General features: G+C 40.0%; 1 long non-coding RNA gene across 1 annotated transcript in view; it reads left to right on the forward strand.

Annotated features, from left to right (window-relative positions):
• Nucleotides 1-16,119, forward strand: part of LOC145735662 (uncharacterized) — a 105,741-nt gene that overhangs the window by 25,460 nt on the left and 64,162 nt on the right. The gene's annotated exons all lie outside the window — the stretch shown is intronic.

A 16,119-nucleotide genomic window follows, 5' to 3' on the forward strand; every position in this document is an offset into this window, starting at 1 on the left:
AATCTTGAAAATAGCGAACAAGGTTCCAGAATCTTGCAAATGTCCGATCAAAATTACAACAGTACGCGTCAATCGATACAAGAACTCGATAGTTCACTTCAGAGGCAATGTACCTAGCATAAATACAGGTGCTAACGAAACGGTCAGCAATGCAACAGCGTCATCAGCTGCTCGTTGTCACAACACTAATTCCTCGGGTGAAACTCAAATTTTGCTTGCAACAGCAATCGTTAACATTATAGACACAAATGGCAAGCTTTAAAGTGTGGCGCGTTATTGGATTCTGCGAGTCAATCCAACTTTTGCTCTGAAGCTTTGTATCAAAAGTTGAACTTACCAGGATGTATAGTAAACGTTCCTGTTCTTGGAGTAGGAGGCGCGTCCTGTAATGTGTCAGTCAAAGTCAAAACAACGGTTAAAGCGTTAAATGATTCATTCCAGGCAAAGGCTGAATTTTTAATTATAAATAAAATTACCACTAAATTGCCGCAAATTTCTTTCGATCCTACTTTTCTTAACTTGCCCGAAAACATTCAATTAGCGGATTCCGATTTTTGTAACTCAAACGAAATTGATATCTTAATCGGAACCGAATTATTTTTCCGTTGTTTAAATGACCAAAAAATTATGTTAGGTGAAGACGGTCCTATCTTGCAAAATACCAAGTTCGGATGGGTTTTAGTTGGTCCTTTAAACTTATACCGTGTACCGAAAGAAAAATATCAGTCATTGTTTTTTGAATCTCAATAAATCTTACGAAAACCTACATAACACCATACAAAAATTCTGGCAAATTGAAAATGTAGGAAGCAAACAAGATAAGCTAACTAATGAAGAACTCGAATGTGAGTTAGATTTTCGAAATAATCATAAAATCGAAACAGACGGACGTTATACAGTTAAACTTCCTTTAAAGCAAAATTATGTAGAGTTAGGAGAATCTTATTCGATCGCATTAAAATGTTTACTTTCTTTGGAGCGACGTTTGGAAAAGAATATCGAGTTAAAAACCCAGTACACTGACTTTCTAAAGGAATACGAGAAAATGGGTCATATGTCCCGCATTACTCCTGATTTAGATTTACCAGGTGAAATTTGCGTATATCTCAGCCATCATGCCGTCATAAGGGAAAGTAGTAGCACTACAAAATTACGCGTCGTTTTCAACGCAAATTTGAAAACTAATTATGGCTATAGTCTAAATGACGTGCTCAAGATAGGGCCCAAAGTATAAAAGGACGTATTCGATATGGTTTTGCGTTTGCGCACTTACCCAATTTTGATTGACGCGGACATTGAAAAAATGTACCGTATGATATAGATTGACAAATCCCATCGAAAATTGCAACGCATTCTTTGGAGAGATGACGTCACTGGAAACATCGTTTATTACGAATTAAATACCGTGACGTACGGCACAGCTAGCGCATCGTTCTTAGCTACGCGTGTTTTACATGATATTGGACTTAAATATAAAGATTGACAGCCCGAAGTTAGTAAAATAATTTTAAACAATTTCTACATGGACGACTTAATTTTTGGGCACCACGACCTTGACAAAGCAATTGAATTAGAAGCAAATATCAACAAAACATTGTCTAAACATGGATTACAATTAAGAAAATGGGTGTCAAATAATCCCCGCGTGATCAAAAACTCTGGCGATTCACAGAATACAGAATTTTATATACTAGGAGACGATGAAACAAAAACGTTAGGTACCGCTTGGAATACAAAATCTGATACTATTTATTATAATTTTCAATTAAAAATTGATCATTCTATAATAACTAAAAGAACCATTCTAGCAACCCTTGGACAGCTTTACGACATATTGGGTTTAATTAATCCTGTAATAGTGACAGCTAAATTAATCTTACAAGAGGTTTGGAAAAGTCAACTAGATTGGGACTCTCCAGTGCCTGCGAATATAGCTGATCAATGGTCAATTTTTGTCTACCAATTGCCTAAACTCAATTCTATACACATTCCACGTTGCGTGATAGATACCGAAATAAGTTATAGATCAGTTTTACTTTGTGGTTTTTCGGACGCGTCACAGCTCGCTTACGGAGCTTGCATTTATCTCGTATCTTGCGATAATTCAAACAAACCCTCTTCACATCTGATTTGATCTAAATCTAGATTAGCGCCATTAAGTTCGATGAGCTTGCCACGCTTAGAACTGTGCGGAGCACTGTTATTAGCTCAATTAGTCGACAAGCTGTTAAAGTCTCTAGAAATTCATATACATCAAGTAAATCTTTTCACCGATTCTATGATCGTTCTGGATTGGTTAAATTCTGAACCGAGTCGATGGAAAGTGTTTGTCTCAAATTGAGTTGCCGAAATCCAACGACTTACCGCAAATATGACTTGTTATCATATAGAGTCTGATATCAACCCCGCTGACATAGTCTCCAGAGGTTCCGATCCTGTAGCCATTCAAACTCAACCTCTTTGCTGGCATGGTCCTCCTTTTTTATTGACAGATTGTGAGCAGTGGCCTAAATGTCCAAACGTCAAAATAGCATTGCACGAAGCGCGAAAACAAAATATGAACTTATCTTTTTCTACCGTAAAACAAATCATCGGTAATCCTAATGAGATATTTTTTAGATGGTCTTCTTATAACACATTAATTCGAGTTATTGCACATGTTTATAGATGGTCTCATAATGCTCGAAAAAAGGAAAAACTTTCAGGGCCGTTATCTACCCGTGAGTTAGACAGCACTATTTACAAAATATGTAAGCTAGTGCAGACTGAAAGGTTTTCGGAAGAAATTCGTTGCTTACAGAATTCTCAAGTTTTGCCTAAAAATAGCCGAATTCTTTCTCTTAATCCGTTCATTGATGAACAAGGATTACTACGAGCAGGCGGACGATTAATAAATTCTAATTTGAATTTTGAAAGGAAACATGCTATTATTTTACCATCTAAACATGCATTTGTTCAGTTGTTAATCAATCACTATCATCGGAAATTTCTACATGCAGGTCCGTCATTCATTCTAAATCAAATTCGGGACAAATTTTGGATTATTACCGGAAGAAACGAAGTTTGAAAGGTGTTAAGGAAATGCGTTATTTGTTTCCGAATAAAACCGTCAAGCCCCAATCAACTAATGGGAGCATTACCAAAACCTCGAGTCGTACCATCTCGACCTTTTTCTCATTGCGGCATTGATTATGCTGGCCCTTATTGTCTGAAAGATGGTAAAACGCGGAATCGGGTAACTATTAAGGCATATATTTGCGTTTTTATTTGCTTCAGTACCCGCGCTGTTCATGTCGAACTTGTAACGGACTTCAGCTCTGAAGCATTTCTTAATGCCTTCAAACGATTTGTCTTGAGACGCGGTTTATGTCAGCATATTTTTAGTGACAATGCAACCAATTTTGTGGGTGCTAACCGTGAATTACTTAGACTTTGCTAGGTTGTGCGAGATTGCGTCTCTAATAAATACTCTAACTACTTTTCTGATCATCGAACTAATTGGAATTTTATACCGGCGCGATCACCTCATCATGGAGGTATTCGGGAGTCTGCGGTGCGTTCGTTTAAATATCACTTGAAACGTGTCATTGGGGATAATCATTTAAATTTTGAACAATTTTATACTCTTCTTACACAAGTTGAAGCCATCCTAAACTCTCGACCTATCCTACCCCTATCCAATGACCCTACAGATATTGATGCACTCACTTCTGGACACTTCTTAATCGTCGAGAGTCTAGTCGCTGTACCCCAATCCCACGACAGTGACATTCCAACCAACCGATTACGTCAGTACAAACAACTGCAAAAGTTAGCGCAACGATTTTGGAGTCTTTGGAGTAAAGACTACCTCAACACGTTACAGCAGAGAGCCAAGTGGAAGACGCGACAAGAGAACATCAAGATCGGAACTCTCGTACTACTCAAGGAAGAAAATGAACCTCCCTTGCATTGGCCTATGGGTCGCATAGTGGCTGTTCACCCCGGAGCTGATAAATTAGTGCGTGTAGTGTCAGTGCGCACGAAGAAAGGTGTTCTGTCACGCGCTATTACGAGAATATGTCCGTTGCCGATAACGGACAATGGCAGCGACTGTTAATGTTTTCTTAAGAATTTGTTCTCTTAAATTATTTTTCTTTTAACTAAGGACATGTTGTTCGAACTGTTGAAATATCTTTGTATTTCAAGGCCGGCGGCATGTTGTAAACATTGTAAATATTTGAACCCTTAGGGAGAGTAGCGCCCTATAATTTTACCCACACCAAGAGATGCCTAAAGTTGGACTTTAATAACTGGCAACGCTGCATCTCTCTCTCTCGTACGAAGCCGTCGCCGTGCCGACACGTTACCGTTTTTTAATTCCCGAATATAATCGTTTAATTAGCAAAAAAGTTCGTTTCATTAAAATAATCGAATCGTACAGTCCACTACAAACGAGAAGTATAAATCCAACACCTTTACAACCCTTTACAAATCTTCGGTAATAGCTACACAATCCAAGAAAGCTTCTGATATCTCCTTTAGTCTTGGGTATGGGCCAATTCTTCACAGATTCGATTTTAGTTGGGTCGGCTTCCACTCCATTTGAAGAAACGACATGTCTGAGGAAATTAACTTTTTCTTGGAAAAATTAACATTTCTTTGGATTTAATTGTAAATGAGCATTCCTGAGCCTTGAGATAACTCTTTAAGAGGTTCTAGGGAGGTTCTAGAGGAATAAGGTTTTTCATGTGGTCTTTAAAGTCTTTTCCAATAACCATTATGTCATCCAGGTAAACCAAGGACGTCTCCCACGTAAGTCCACGTAAAACAAGCTCCATTAGTCGTTCGAAAGTGGCAGGTGCGTTACACAAAACGAATGGCATAACGTTGAATTGATTGAAGTGATTGTTTTCTCTTTGTCGTCCTTATGAACTTCCACCTGCCAATAGCCGCTCTTCAGGTCCAAGGTAGAAAACCATCTGGAACCAGCCAGTGTGTTTAATGTGTCATCGATACGCGGCAGTGGGTAGCTGTCTTTCTTCGTGATGTCGTTAAGCTTCCTATAGTCAACACAGAAGCGAGTTGTACCATCCTTCTTTGTCACAAGTACGACTGGAGATTTCCATGGACTGCTAGATTTTTCAATAATCCCGTTAACAATAATACAATAAACAACCCGTTTTCTGTCGCATAAAAGGAAGTCGTCTGGGTGGTTGTCGAATGGGTTCCTCTAGTCGAGTATTGATGCCATGTTGTACAAGACATGTACGTCCTTCAATTTTCTCCCATGCAAAGACGTCTGATTCAGAATAAATAAATTCAACAGCCTTTGCCATTTGATGTTGGTACAGATGCGTCCAGGTCTTCTTGAAGGTTGACAGCTCCTCTGTGGTAGGATGACGTAATGCTGTCCTTTGAACATCCTAGCTGCAGCGTGCCACACGTACAATTGGTTCACAGATGCCAATGACTTTTCCTTGCTTTAAACTAATCCGGTTGTCCTTGAGGTTGGCAACTCGTACTGGAATAGTATGTGAAGAATCGCTCGAATCCACTAAGCATCTTGCTGTTAAAAGATCCTCGATTTCATGTTCAAGGGGTTCTACGATGACCAAACCCAAGTCTGTTTCCCTTTCCAAGTGGGCTTTTACAATAATCTCTGAATTCGCTGGGATAGCTATATCTTGGTCCAAAATCAGTTTAATCCGTTCACGTCGTCTTATCGGTGTTTCTTCAGCCGAGAAAACTATTTCTTCATTTCCAATCCTTAAAAGCTTGTTCTTAAGTCTTTAAGTCGATTTTCACGTCCGGTTCGTCCATTAGGTCTAGTCCCAAAATGACTGTGTCGACGATATCAGCTACAAGGACTTTAGCTTGATGTTTAAAGCTGCCAATTGTTACCTGTACAACTGCTTCGCCAGGTACAACTATTCGATAGCCGTTCAATGTCTCCAAAATAGGCGTTTGTCGAAGTTTCTGCATCGGCGTAGATGTTATCAGGTCAAGCTTCACAATAGATCTTGTTGCCCCAGTGTCAATGGTAAACTCACATTCTTTGTTGTTCAATAGTCCTTGAGCGATTAAACTACCATTACACCTCTTTATCATAAAAATCCTTAATTTGGGGGCTGAAGGGTTACTTGCCAGGGGTCGCCCCCTTACTCCGGCAACCTCGAGTTTTCCTGGTCCTGGTTACTTCGGTACTGTGGATTTGGTGAACTAGACCGCTGCCTGCAATTCCTACTGTAGTGTCCTTTGCGTCCACAGTTGTAACATTTTACATCTTTTCTAGATGGAGAGTGGCTTCTTCTGTTATTGTCTCCTTTTTGCAGAATTTGATCCAGCTTCTTAACAATCAAATTCTGTTTTGGTGTCATAAATTATATTTAGAATATAATCTTGTCTTGTCTCATGCCATTAAGTGCTTTTTTGTAAGTGGGACACGCAAAACTGTAAGTTTTGTGGTCCTTTCCGCAGTTTAGGCATTTTGGTTTCTCTTTGCAGTTTTTGATGCCATGTTCTTTTGAGCAGCCTTTGAGGCAGGAGCGTTCTCTGCTCTCTATAGTACAGTTTTTTGTAACGTGGCCATATTTATATCAGTTTAGGCATAATTTGGGTTGGTTGGTTTCCTCCACACGGCAGTAATTCCAGCCTATTCTGATTGTATAAGCTTGTTGGCTTGGTCAGTCGGGAGTTTTACAAAGGACTAAATTAAGTTATTTTTGTTTGGTTTCTGTGCCATTTGTATTTGTAAGCTGTCTGTAGTGGTATTTAGGGTGTCGATTAGTGCCTCTTCCAGTTCACTTTTGCTTGTAGAGTGAGTCATATATTTTATAAATATGGTTTTAGTGGGCTGTACAAGTGCAGTTTCCATGTTTTTGTCGATGTTTTTTGAGATTTCGTTGATAAAATCCTTGTCGTTTTCGTTTTTTCTTCGGTTTTTGATTTCGGTCCAACTCTGCGGATTGTCTAATGGGAGACGGGTATTTGGTCCTTGTTGTACGTTGGTTCAGGGTTCAGGTTCAGGTTTGTTAAAGGTGGTTGAGTTGTTTTGTTGGTTTGTGTTGTTTGTAATGATTGTAATTTTTAGGTCGTAGTCTTGACGGGCTTTTTCTGCTAATCTCCTTATTTTTACTATGTCTGTTTGGGAAGCGTTGTAGAGTTTGGATGCGTTTTTTGTAGGTTTGTTATACGTTGTTGATTTGTCCGTGATGATTTTGATCTTGCAGGACTGTTTCTTCTTCTCTTCTTCCTTGTTTTCTGATTTTTACAATGTCAACCCCGGAGGCATTGTAAAGTACTATTTTATTATTTTCTTTTTTGCTGTTCTTTTCTCACAAGGTTTGTTACTCCTTGAAGTAGGTTTGACGAGCTTTTTATGAATTCCTCGGTGTCATTTCCAGATTCTGGGTTTTTTGCGCCTAGTATGTATATGGATTTTCTCTTGTTTGTATCATCGGCCTCGTCGGTCATTACAGTTGTGTCTATGCAGATAGACTTACCTTCTGCAGGTTTTCCGGCCTCCAGAAGGCTTTTTATTTGAGGGTATAAGGTACTCAGTCTTTTTTTTTATCCAATTTTGCGTTGGTTGGTTTTCTGAGTCGGCGATAACTATTGTGTTAAGTTCGGTGGAGAGCGGGTTTCCCGTCTCATGGCTTGTTTTAACGTAGCAGTTGTTGTTCCATTTTAGGTTGATAACCTTGACGATGTCCTCGATTTGCTCTGATTTCCGCAGTTGAGACAGGATGGTGTTGTGGTTGTTGTCCGGGTCGGTTGGATGTGTTTTGTGGTGGTGTCTGTGTCGGTCTGAGTTGAGCTGTCTATAGTGGAAGTGTTTCTGTCTTCGTTTAGTTCTCCAATACGGAGGCCGTTTATGAGAGTCCACACATGTCGTTGGTGTTCATCAAGCTGCACTTGGTTCTAAGTTTAGAGACGGTCTCTCTCTTAATTTCTTTTTTAGTATTTTGGTTGTTGGCCACGATTTTGGACAGTTCCCTTGTAGTTTCATCCAGAGATTTGATAAGCTGTTTTAGTTTTTTTAATTTGGCTTTTTCTTCTGTTTGAAACTCAGTGTCATCCTTTGTACTACTAGAGTTGTCATCTTGTCATTTATTTCCTTCTTTCTTTTTTTGATGGATTACCCTTCGTCGTCGTCCCAGCACAAGTCGACGCCTAAAGTCACCTAAACTTTTTTTTTTTTTTTAAGGGAGAAAATTCTTCCAAAGGCACCCGACCAGTTGGAGTTTGTCGAGGACAGCCTTCGTACCGATCTGATCTTCTGACGACCGGTCGGGTAGTGTGGGATTCACCGGAGATCCATGTCGCGGCGCCGGCCGAATTCTCCCGAAGGAATCATATAGTCGACGCCGCGAAAAGATCACCAGTGCCTTACCCACTAAAAAAGGTCTTGCAGCTCTTTTCGTTCTGCGTTTCGCGTGGTGGTACCACTCTTCTGAGTTTACTTTGCTACGTGGGAGGAGACCAAATTCTGCTTCCGTTGTTCAAGAATTTTTTGGTTTTCTGTCTTCTACTTCTTTAACTCGTACGATTCCCGTGATATACTCCTCGCACAGTTCCCATGCCCTCTCAGACATTATCATTTTTTCCACGAGATTTTTGGCTTTAATTTTGAGCCCCAGTGCTTCTTCCAGATTATGCTTTTCTGTTGTCCATCTTCTGCAGTAGAACAGAGCGTGTTCTGAAGTGTCCTCTTCAAAGCAGAGATTGCAATTTGGGTCAAATTTTTTTATTCTATGAGTGTAGCTTTTAAAACTGCCATGCCCACTCAATGCCTGTGTAATAAAGTAGTTTGTTTTCCTGTGCCCGCTCTTTACCCATTTTTGAAGATCCGGTTTCAGCTTCTTTGTCCATTGACCTTTCTCGGTTTCGTTTTGCCACCTTTCCTGCCATATTTTTATTATAGCATCTCTAATGTACCGCTTTGTTTCGCCCTGCATGGTAAGATGATCAATTGGCGGTATGCCTGCAATTACTTGGACAGCCGCGGATTATATGGTTCGGTATCCACTTATCACCCTTAGCAGTGCTCTTCTTTGGACTGACTGGAGCATCGAGTTGTATTTCGCAAAACTGGTTACGTTGCACCACACTGGAGCACTGTACAGCATAATTGATTGTGCAACACCGTAAAGCATGTTCCGTTTACAACTGATTGGTCCTTCTACGTTGGGCATGAGTCTTTGCAACATCCCCAGTCTGTCGAGGCTCTTATGCATATACAGATGTATTTTACATGTTCTGTAAAGCTCATGTTTTCTCCGAACCTCAGGTATTTGAGTGACTTTTTTGGTCTGACTTCCACATTTCCCACGCGAAAGGTGATGTAATTTCGGTTTCTCTTTCCTTTCAATATTACTGCTTCCGTTTTATCAGGTGCCACCTGTAGCGATCGCTCCATGAGAGAGTTCTAAATTGTACTTATAGCCTGGTTTACGTTATCCATTAGTTCGTCGGAATATCTGCCTTTCACCAGCAGAGCTATGTCATCCGCGTATCCAATGATTTTTACTTTGTCGGTGTGCGCCTTAGTTAAAATGTGGTCATACTGTATATTCCACAATAATGGACCTCACACAGAGCCCTGTGGGATGCCCGCTGTCATGTCAAAACTGTAGTCTTTTTCCACGTTAATGATTCGGTTTCGGAAATAGTCAATTACGATGTTTATCAAATATTGTGAAATTTTCCTTCTTTGTAATTCCTCGATTATTATATTCCAAGATACTGTATTAAAGGCGTTCCTCACAGCAAGTGTTATGAGTGCGCACCATGTAGCTTCTCCACCTTTTTGTTCTCTTAATGTGTTCACTTCGTGTTCCAGACGCTCTTTAATTAAATGTTCGAACAGTTTCGCGATTGAATAAATCAGCCACAGTTGTCTGTATGACCCAGGCAGATCGGGTGGTTTGCCTGGTTTAGCTAGTAAAACTAGCCTGGCAGTCTTCCAGGGATACGGAAACTCCTGGTCCTCCAGGCATTGGTTAATTGCGTCTAGGATTTTGTCTGGGATTTTGTCTTTCATCTTGGTGGTTGCTCGTTGCAGTTCGTCTATGGAAAAGTTGGTGAATTTCACTGGGAAGAGCTTTTCTGGTAAGTTTATTGTCCTTTGTGGAAACAGCAGGCTGACCACTTCCTCCTTTCTTTCTCTTGAAAGTTCGATAGGGTTACCCTGTTTGATGTTTTTGTGGACTATTTTATAGCCCTAGCCCCAAATGTCACTGTTCAGATCATCGCACACTTGCTTCCATCGCTCTCGCTTCGCCTTACTGATTTCTATTTTCAATGTCTTCTTTCGTTCTTTGTAAGCTGCCCATTTGCTCTCTTGGTCCGTTTCAGTTTGATTCTTTTCACTTCTACATCTTGTATCGAGCCTTCGAAGTTTTATGCATTCTTTCCTGGTTTCTTCGATATTCTCGTTCCACCAATAAGGAATCTTTGTGATCTCGTGTGTGACATTTTTGGCGGTTTTTTTAATAGGTTTGTATTAGAGCGTTTGATATGTCTAAATGATTGCATTTTTCTGTCTTGTTGGAATTTGTTGCAGTCTAGTCTTAATTCCTTTCTTATTGTCAATTTCCTTTATACCTTTGTGGCATAACGTCAGCAATATCTTCTATAAACAAGCTGTAGTTGTCAATTGTTATGTTAGGAGATATGTAGCATCCTATAACACGTAGCGTTTCCATCTGAATAGCCAAGACGCCGGTCTTATTACCGAGTTAACTCCCAGTCCACGATTTAATAATAGTATTGCCACGTCCGAAGAGTGATCTGTCATCTACCTGTTCCCCGAAACCATTTTTTTATTCGGTTCGCTGGCTATTACAATATCCACTTCATTTCTCATCGCTGCTGCATATGCCATATCGTGTGACGCTCTTGATCGATCTGCGTTTATCTGGAGAATTTTTAGCCGCTTCGATGGTTTTCCACTTGGTGCATTGTTTTTGGTCGCATTATTGAATTTTATGGGATTTCACTGCTTCTCATTTCGTTCTTCTGGACTTAATGCTTTGAGAATATCCTGATAAATTTCCTCTGCTGTAGCTATCCCATCTATGTTCCTTATATGAAGGACTATATTTCCCCCCTTGATCCACTGCACTTGGTTATCTCCGAATTTTGCTTTCAGTGTCTCTGCAATACGTCTTGTATGGTCGGTCTTTTCTATAGACATGATGAGGTCTCCGCTTCTCGTTTCTCTGACTCGTTTCACATTTAGGCCCTCGTGCTTCACTTCTTCCTTTACTTTTTTTAGCATTCCCGCGTACGTGCTTTCGTTTTCTTTTTTAATTTATATAGCTTCCGTCCGTTTTCGATTAGAAGGTTTCCTGAGCCCACTAGGCTTTGTAGCAGTTTTCTCTTTTGGTCCATATAAGAACACCTTAATTTCAGATCCTTTTAAAGCCAATTCAATTATCCTTCGCTGTTTGTATAGTTCTAGATTCTGTATTCTGGGAATAGCTATCTTCTGGCACCCCTTTGTCTTGATTATATGTTTTACCAGTTTCTCTAACGTACTTATTACGACTTGACTACTAGTGTTCTCTATATTTATTTTGTATAATGTTTCTTTTTGTTCAGTTTTAGATTTTACTGTTTGAGTAATAAAATCAATTTGGTTTTCCTCATTAAGATCCATGAGTTCAGGATATCTTTCTGCAAATTGCTTCAAGATGCCCTTGTCCATCTTTCTCTCGTCTGGCTTGGATACTATAGCAAGATCTACATATCTCTCCGTTACTAATGGATTCCCTTCTTTTAGCTCCGTGTTTTCATACGCTGTATCCGGCCATGTTATAGCAACTAGCTGGTCTAGGTTTTCCTTGTTGAGTTTTCCTTTTTTATATTGCATACGTGCCTTGGAAATATCTATGCTTAAAATCTCGTCTTCATTCACTGTTGCCTGAACGGCTGCATCTGCGTGAACAGCTCTCCTCAGGTTTTCTTGTCTTTGTGTCACGTCTTCGTAGTACTCTATTCTGGCTTTTATTTTTCCGTCCAGGTTTAACTTTCTCTTTTCTTCCCCACTTGCCAAAACTACTAAGCTTTTAAGTTCTTTCACTTTCTTTTTTATTTCCACGTGAACGTTTTTATTGCTCTCGCAGAACGTTGCCAGTGTCCCGATTTTTTCTGCAAGCTGTACAAGATATTTGCAAAGACCTACTTCTTCAGTGTAGTCCTCATAGAGAAGATCCCCAAGCTTTCTCTTCTTAGCAGTGCCGCCATCCGGCGATTTATTTTCCTCCTTGGTTAAGTCCACCAGATCTACGGTGCGTATGTTTCCAATGCTATGGCTCCTGTTCGCTTTTTCAGGGCTTTTTTGAATAACACGGCTCCTCTCAAAAGCACTTCTTCCTTTGCATAGAAGTGACTCGAAGAAAATTTTTTCTTGGTCCGTATTTTTATTTTCCGCAGTCGTAGGCTGACGGTCGGGGATGGCCTGCTGGTCCAATCTAGTTCTATTGTCTTTGAGTCTTTTTTGACAAGTATGTCTCGTATCATGGCATGAATGTATTTCCAGTTTTTCCTAGATGCTGTCATCAGATCGATCATGTTTGCAGGTGTAATTTGCCTGTTTAAGTTCGTTTCAGAGCGTCGTCTGTGTTCCGTCCATCTATCGCATTTGAAAAATGTACGTTCTGCAGTGTCTAGCATTTCACAATAATGGCAGTTTCCATCGATTTTCCCAATTTTCTGAGTGTAGGCTTGTCCCGACAGTGCTTGGGTCAAATAGTAGTCCGTGTGTCTGTGTTTGCAGTCCGTCCATGTTTTTATGTTTGGAATCAGCTTTTTTGTCCATTGGGCTGTTTCTTCTTCCTTTTCCCATCTTTCCTGCCATTTCTCCATGATCCACTCCTTTGCGTTTATTCTTTGCGCGGTATGTTTAGAAGCTATCTCTAAGTCGATTGGGGCAATGCCTGCAATAACTTGGGTGCCTTTTGTGGAGATAGTCCTGTACGCCGATGTGATTCTGATGAGGGCTTTTCGTTGAACATATTCAAACAGTTTCTTATATTTTTCTATTTGCACTATGCTTCCCCATATTTGCGCTGCGTACACAAGTGTTGATTGTAGTACGCCGTAAATCAAGCGTCTTTTTTGGAAACTGGGTCCTTTTATATTAGGCATGAGCGCGGTGAGACTCTGGAGTTTTTTGCCGGTTTTCTCGACAACTTCTTTTGCTTATTGGGCATAGTACATATTTTCCGAGATAGTCACTCACAAGTATTTTACGTGATTGGCTATGGCAATGTCCGTACCGTTCAGGTTAAATTTAAACTGCCGGCGTGCACGTGGCCCGTTCAGTATTACTATTCCCGTCTTTTCCGGCACTATGGATAGTTTGTTGTGTTCCATCCATTGGTTTATTTTGTCGATAGTCCTGCTCTCAATAATCTGATTGACTGCTGTCGATAATCTAACATTAAAGATAGTAATAACATAAAACTTTAATTTCAATAAATAAGTACATGTAAACATTTTCTGGTTTGACTTTGACGTGATGGTTCAGCGACGGTTGACTGTATTGATTGATGTATTGATTTTGTGGTTTTGTATTCTGTCATATTTAGAGTTCAAATTAACGACCAATGTCAATGAACTGTTACAACTTCAACTAACTATGTTACAGGTTTTCAGGAATGCTCCGTCGTCCCAGATCCGATGTACGATTTCCAGGAACTGGTCTAGTTGTTCAATTTACTCAATTTTGTGTCTTGTTATCATTTTCAAGGTGGTATCTGTCAGTGGGAGGGTTTGAATGCCAATTTCTTTTGTGTCTACTATAGTTTCCATTTTGGTGTCGATGTTTGTTTGCATGTCTGTTTGTATGCCTATTTCCTTGGTACTTATTGACGCTTTTTTGTAGTTTTTATGTCCGTTTGGTCCGTTTGAGTATAGGTTGCTGTGGTTGATGTCGTGATTTTGGTTTGTACATCAGCATCAAGTGTTAGCCTAGTTTCACCTTCAAAGCCTTCTCTATCGATCCAGTCGGTGACGTGTTGGGTCTTTAGATTTTCGATTTGCCTTCGTAGTCTGTCGCAGATGTCCTTGATTTCCCTCTTGGTATTTTGTTCAATGTGTTTCTCCAGGTTTTCGCTGATCTTATTTATAGCTGCTATGCATTCTTTTAGATGAAAGATTTATGGTTTTTCTCTTCTTTTATATGACTCCCTGTATGATCTTCCATCCAGTGGTGTGTCTGGTACTTTTCTTTTTTTATCTGCGCCAAAAGACAAGCTTCTTGTTTCGAATTTTTATCCTCTTGCGATGCGGATGATGTTTCATCGTAGGTAATATCTACTATCTAACTAAGCACACTGCGTCCTTATCTATATCAGAATTTTCACTGTAGTCCAATAGCACCAGCACGAAAGTTAATTTCGCCACGGTTTAAAAGTCAATTAAAATTTGCTCGCTTTTCGTTTCCCACTGAGACCACGTATTTTATCGGATCGGGTTTAAAACGCGCCCGAACAGCACGGTGTCTCGGTTGGAACTCCCCCTATGCAGACCTAGGGCATTGATGTTCGGATTTTCTAGCGCCCTAGGTACTGTTGGACTCCGGGATCTGGGCTGACCAACTAAACTCCTTCCTGTCGTGGATTCGCAATCCACGATGGCAAATCTGCAAGCGCGTCACATTTCCTCGTGCCCGCTTTTATAAGAGAACCCAAGTCCGAAAACAAGCTCCGCCCCCTGCGTTTTGGCCATCCGAGGACCAATCATCGTCGACCATTTTCGTAGGAAAAAGTATAAAGGAAGGGACGTTTCGGGAGAGTCAGTCAGTCAGTGCTCGCGTCGTGTTCTAATCGGTTCTCGGGAAAAGTGGAAAAAGTGAAAAGTGAAGTGAAGTGAAGTGAAAAGTGAAATTTGGGAATTGTCTGCCGTAGGCCATTCCAGGTTTCTTTCGTCCGATAAACTCAGGGAAAAGCGTCTGGGACCTTTTTGCCGCTGTTTATCGAGGATTTTTCGTTGTTTGCCGTCGGGGACGGGAAAAACGGAAATTTTCCAAACCAGCAGCCACTTTTGGGATTTTGACGCCGTGAGGGTCATCAGGTCATCTAGCAGTTTTTGGATTACCGGCAAGCAATGTTTTTGTGCGGTATTTGTGTTCTTGAGGGCCTTTTTCAGTGCTGTTGGTTTTGTGAGTGGTTTTGTGCAAATCTAAAGGAAATGGTAAGTCGTTAAATTTTACTATTGTCCGTAGTGCACCCATTTGTTGTTTTTGAATTGAGTTTTTGGGGTTAAAAAATTTTTCAGAAATTTTGTCATAAAAATTAAATTTTATTTTTATTTTTTTTTTATTTTACGCTGCTTATTGAGGGGTAGCAGGCCTGCTCAGTTTGAGTGTTGGTACTTAAATCGAATTTCAGGTTATTTATTAACTTAAACTTTTTCTTTTTGAATAAGGGTTAGGCGTGTTATTTTTTGGGTTTTTTCAGGGTTTTGGGTGTTGTGTTTATTTTCCACGGGTTGGTTTTCAGTTTTTAGGTTCATCGGGTGTGCTGGGCGTCCGGACGACGGCAGCAGCTCTCCACTACCTTACCCACTCATTCAAACCCATCCCAACCTAACATTGGAGACTTAGTTAATTTTTTTGTATTTTTTATTTTTTAAAAATTTTTTGGGATTAAATATTTTAAGGCACTTGGCCATAGTTCGCAGCAACCCTTGGTTCAGGTTGCCTTTAATATTGTAACGTAAACTTAAGGTTTGACTGTTTGGCCAAAAACAGTCTGGCATCCCGGTGTTTTAATTTTTTTTAAATAAAATAAAAAAAATTTTTTTTTGATTCAGGGGCCGGTAGACGGCCGTGACTATAAAAAGTATTAAAAGTCAGTCCAGTTTAGTAACTTTTGAAAAAGGGGTTTTTAAAAGTAAAGATTTTATTTTGTCGGTGTCATAAATTTAAAATCATAGAACCAGTCACGGTCGTAAAGGGTCGATGATATGATGACACCATGACCGAGTCCACTCATTAAGTTGGGTGCATATGCAATGCACCCTTTCTAACTTTTTTAGTTTCTGTAAATACTTGCATTGACTTGCGAAGTATATATTGCCCCTAACATGGCCCAAGCGGACGATTTTCTTATTAATCTTAATGAACTC

Source organism: Ips typographus, linkage group LG11, assembly GCF_016097725.1.
Source record: "Ips typographus isolate SLU linkage group LG11, UJ_Ityp_2.0, whole genome shotgun sequence".
Taxonomy (NCBI): Eukaryota; Metazoa; Arthropoda; class Insecta; order Coleoptera; family Curculionidae; genus Ips; species Ips typographus.